The sequence below is a fragment of the Onychomys torridus genome, chromosome 5 (assembly GCF_903995425.1).
Source record: "Onychomys torridus chromosome 5, mOncTor1.1, whole genome shotgun sequence".
Classification (NCBI taxonomy): domain Eukaryota; kingdom Metazoa; phylum Chordata; class Mammalia; order Rodentia; family Cricetidae; genus Onychomys; species Onychomys torridus.
The window spans coordinates 103,575,508-103,581,014 of record NC_050447.1 but is presented as its reverse complement, the minus strand read 5'-3'; the positions used below and the strand labels follow the sequence as shown (position 1 = coordinate 103,581,014).

Here is a 5,507-nt window from a genome sequence, read left to right as displayed (position 1 = left end):
CATGAGTGAGAAGAATCAGGCTAAGAAAGAGATGATTATCTAAGAAGAGAAGGAGTGAAGGAGCTGGTGACTAGCTAAGAACAGAGAAAGATAGGAAACCATCCATAACTTCAACCCCAGCCGGGAAGACCAATCCATGGCCACAAAAATCATCCTGGAGGGTACAGGCAGCCCTGCGATGTCTGGCTGGAGGTCCTAGACATAGGAAAACATGATGTGCCTGACTTTCCAGTTGCAGAGTAGCACTGGAAAAGATGGCCATCACAATGCCCCCAGGTTGTGGAATATAACAGCAAGAAGCTGTCTCTAAAGGACACTAAGACTTGTTTGGACTGAGCTACTTTGGGGACCTAGAAATAAGGAACAATCACAAGTTAAAGAAGCCAGAGGATACCCTGCAATAAGGTCTAAGTGGAGGCCAGCCAGAGGTCCTTGTAGATGGGAGAATTAGACGTAGACAAACCTTGCAGTTTAGACAGCAGGAGGGTCTGGCTATAAATGATGTGATGGGGGGGGGGGGTCCACAGACTACTCACTGAGCTCTGAGCCCAGGTCTTCTAGATGTCCAGATTCTCTAGCTTCCTCCCATTGGGTGGTTTATGCTGGATAGAATCTGAAACACTAAGCCAGGCAGGAGAAAACCCACACCCTCAAATGTCCCCATCAAGTGCAGAACTGTGTTATGCTTCCCTCTCTGACACTCTGGAAGTATGTCCCCTCACTTGGACACTTGCATCCCACACCAGATGCACTCACCTGGGAGAAAGGAAGACTGGAACAAGTGAGAATTTGCCTGGGGGAGTAGTGGCTGCCACTTGACTGGGGGTCTGGACATACAGTGCAGTGATAAAATCTTTGTGGAAGGCCATTTGGCATGCTTGACCAGCCAGATCTCACATCCCCAAACACTACCCACCTACACAAGGGGAAGAAAAAAGAACCACAGTAGGTCCCAGCCCCTTCCCCAGACCTCACAGGTTCCAATGTAAGAGGGCCCAGAAAGAAGTTTTGTCAATTTCTATTTTCCTTTTAATATTTCTTCTATTTTATTTTTAAATCTTTGACATTCCTCTTTCATCCGATTTTGCTTACATATTTTAGTTTGTTATTAGATATCTTGTAGTAGATTTATGTCTCTATGTATGGAAGCCAGAAGATGGAGGGCATCAATTCCCCTGGAGTGGAGTTACAGGGAGTTGTGAGCCACCCAATATAGGTGCTGTGAACCAAACTTGGCTCTTCTGTGAGGAGTTCACCACTAGGCCGTCTCTCCAGCCCCTGTTCTAGAGGCTTTTCTCTCTTGCTTTTCCTTTATTAGTGCTTTCTTTAATCATGCACTTCACTACTTCCCCGCTTCCTCCCTTCTTTTTAATCTGTACTACTTTTCCTCCTATGAGTTTTTAACTTCATGCTTTTCCTATTCTATTTTTTCCTCTCTTAGTGTGATTATTGGTGTGGGTGGGGGGGATTAATTGGTCATTACTATGTTTCTCTATCAGCTTTGTTCTGATATACTGAACTTGCAGAGGTGTCCTTTCTCTTGAGTGGTGCTGGGAATTGAGCCCTCCAAGAATGATTGCTCATCCAGAAAACACTAGAATCCATCCCTGTAGATGCACAGATCTTCACATAGAAACCAGCAAACAAACAAACAAAACAAAAACAAAAACAAAAACAAAACAAAACCAAAAAAACACCAATGAAAAAGCCAAGCAAGGGCCCCTCCAAAAGCTCCTCTTGCATCACTGAATCAGAACAATTGAAGTGGTTGAAATACCAAGTAATTAAAAGGATCCCTGTCCTTTTTTGTTTTGTGTTTCTATGATAAAACTGATCAAGACCCACTCTTGGAGGAAGTGGTTTATTTTGGCATAGGTTTGTGGCAGCTGACCTTGGTTGTTAACCAAATTAACTTTAACATAAGCCACTGAGCACTCCTGGGAGGGGTTTTCTTTATCAGATTACCTGAAGCAAGAAGACCCACTCTCATGTAGGTGGCCCCTTCTGGTGGCAGCACAGATAAAAGGAAATGGAAGAAGGAAGCATTTTGCTCCTTGCTTGCCCCTCACTATGGATCCAGCCTGCTGCTGAAGCATGCCTTCACTGATGTTATAAAGTTCTCCCAGCCTCCAGTGTGGACTGAAGACTAGCAACTCTCCAGGAGTCTTCTTCTAGGCCTTCACTACCAGATTGGGATTACAGAGACATCCAGCCTCATGGACTGAGCAGCTACTGGATTTTCAGTGAGAAATAGCCATTGTTGGACAACCCAAACCATATCTTGTAAGCCAATCAGTTCAGTTTTGTTAGCTCTGATCCTTTAGTGAACCCTGACTCATACAAGTTTACAGTTCTGCATCAAGAGAAACCAGGTGTGATGGTTTGAAAGAAAATGGCCCCCAAAGGCCCACAGGGAGTGGCACTGTTAGGAGGTGTGGTCCTGTTGGAGAATGTGTAGCCTTGGAGGAAGTGGTCATTGGAGGTAGGCTTTGAGGTCTCAGATGCTCAAGCTACACCCAGTATGGCAATCTTTTTCTGCTGCCTGCAGATCCAGATGTAGAACTCTAAGCTACTTCTCCAGCACCATACCTGCCTGCATACAATCGTTCTTCCCACCATGATGATATGGACTAAACCTCTGAAACTGTATACCAGCCACAATTAAATACTTTCCTTTATAAGAGTTGCAATACCTCTTGGCTGCTGTTCTTGGTCTCCCGGCTTACTCTTGGCCTCTTGGCTCCTTGTTCTCTCTTCCTCACTCGCTCTCCCCATCTCTCTCTCTCTCTCTCTCTCTCTCTCTCTCTCTCTCAGTCCAGTTCAATCTGGATCCTTCCAGATGCCTCTGGCCTTCTCCCTTATATCTACAATAAACTTTCTTCTCCACCACACCTAGGAGCATCGAGTCCTTTCAATTTTTCATTCAGAATTATGGTGTCACACAAGCAGACATAGTGTCAGACAAGGAGTCAAGAGTTCTACATCTGGATCATCAGGCTACAGGGGAAAGAGCCATGGAGCCTGGTTTGAGCTTCGGAAACCCCAAAGTCCACCCCCAGTGACACCTAATGGTGAGACCTAATAGCTATTTGCCAGGACCATAATGGACTAAACCTCTAAACCTGTAAACCAGCCCCAATTAAATATTTTCCTTTATAGGAAAAAAATAAAGAGTTGTAATAATCATGGTGTGTCCTCACTGCAATAGAAACCCTAACTAAGCTGGGTGGGAGGCGGTGGCGCACACCTTTAATCCCAGCACTCGGGAGGCAGAGGCAGGTGGATCTCTATGAGTTCCAGGCCAGCCTGGTCTACAGAGTGAGTTCCAGGAAAGGCTCCAAAGCTATACAGAGAAACCCTGTATTTAAAAACAAACACACATACACACACATACACACACACACACACACACACACACACACACACACACAAAACCCAAACAATCAAAAAGAAACCCCGACTAAGAAACCAGGGCAGGAGTTCAAGGCAGGAACTGAAGTAAAAAAAACTATGAGGGAACACTGCTCACTGGCTTTCTTCTTCTGGCTTGCTAAGCTACTTTTCTTCTAAGATTGGTATTTTTTTTTAAATTATGTGTATGAGTACTTTACCTACATGCCTATGCCTACAGAAGCCTTTGGATCTTCTGGAACTGGAGTTATGAATGATTGTTAACTACCATGTGAGGGCTGGGCATCAAACCCACATCCTTTGGAAAAGGAGCCATTACTGTTAACCACTGAGCCATCTCTCCAACCCCCTTAACTACCTTTTTATACAACCCAGGCCCAACATCTTAGCAATTAAGAAAATGCCTTGGGGCTGGAGAAATGGCTCAGCAGTTAAGAGCACTGGCTTCTCTTTTAGAGGACCTAGGTTCAATTCCCAGCACCCGTATGACAGCTCACAACTGTCTATAACTACAGTTTCAGAGAACCTGACACCCTCACACAGACATACATTCAGGCAAAGCACCAATGCACATAAAATAAAAATAAATAAATAATAATGTAAACGAAAGAAAAGAAAATGTCTCACAGACATGCCATCAGGCCAATCTGATGACAGCAGTTCTTCCACTGAGGCTGCCTCTTCCCAAGTTTGTCAAGATAACAGTGCCAGCGCTGGCTTTTAAAGATGCTGCTGTCCCCTGTTGCTGCTTGCTGCAGCCATGGTCAACCCCATTGTGAGCCCTTGGGCTGCATCTCCTTTGAGCTGTTTGCAGACAAAGCCCCAAAGACAGCAGAAAACTGTTGTGCTCTGAGCACTGGAGAGAGAAGATTTGGATAATAAGGGCTCCTCCTTTCACAGAATTATTCCAGGATTCACGTGCCAGGGTGGTGACTTCATATGCCATAATGGCACCGGTGGCAGGTCCACCTACAGGGAGAAATTTGAGAGTGAGAACTTGATCCTGAAGCGTACAGGTCCTGGCATCTTGTCCCTGGCAAACACTGGACCAAACACAAATGCTTGTCTGTACCGCCAAGACTGAGTGGCTGAATGGCAAACATGTCATCTTTGGGAAGGTGAAAGAAGGCATGAACATTGTGGAAGCCATGGAGTGTTTTGGATCCAGGAAAGGCAATACCGGCAAGAAGATCACCATTTCTGACTGTGGACAACTCTAATTCTCTGACTTTGGGCCTTCTCGCCCACCAGGCCATTCCTTCTGTAGCTCAGGAGAGTGCCACCCCACCCCCCATCTGCTCACAGTACCCTGTAATCTCTGCTCTCACTGAAGTTCTTTGGGTTCCGTATTTTCCTCATTCCCCTCCAAGTCTAGCTGGATTGCAGAGTTAAGTTTACGATCATGAATAAAACCTAAATACAACTGTTAAAAAAAAAATGGCAGTGCTGTTGTTTTAAGTGACTAGTTACCCTAGAAAGAATTAAACATGAGAATGAAGTAAGCAAGTTAATTCAAGACTTCAATGGGAAATTCAGATGCATGGATGATGAATAGATATACTCTGAAGGCTGGGGAAATGGCTCAGTTAAAGTGCCTGTTGCGAAAACGTAAGTACCAGAGTTCAGAAACCCAGAACTCACATTTAAAAAGAGAGTGTGGTTGTGGTGGATCTCTGCAACTGGCCAATCTAACCAATCTGTGATCACTAGAGTCAGCGAAAGACACAGTCTCAAAAAGGTAAGATGGAGAGTAACTGAGGAAGACACTGGACAGTGACACAGTGACCTCTAGCCTCCATACACACATTCGCACACACGACCACATACGCACATGCATACACATGTGCATGCACATATACACAAAAGATATTCCAGGCAAAACATAGAAATGTTGGCTACCCATTTTCAGAGCCCTTCCTTGCTACTCCTAACTCTACTCAGTAAAAACCTTGGCAGCTTACCCTTAAAAATAAAAAAATAAAAAAAGGCTGTAGATGGGGCTTGATGGTTATGAGTGTGTGCTGCTCTCACTAAGGGCCAGAGTTCAGTTCCCACCCTCCTAGTACATGTCGGGTACACATGTATAGGGTTTTTAA

General features: G+C 44.8%; 1 pseudogene; it reads left to right on the top strand.

Annotated features, from left to right (window-relative positions):
* The first annotated feature begins 4,137 nt into the window (after positions 1–4,137).
* Positions 4,138–4,631, top strand: LOC118584655 (annotated as a pseudogene).
* The last annotated feature ends 876 nt before the right edge of the window (positions 4,632–5,507 follow it).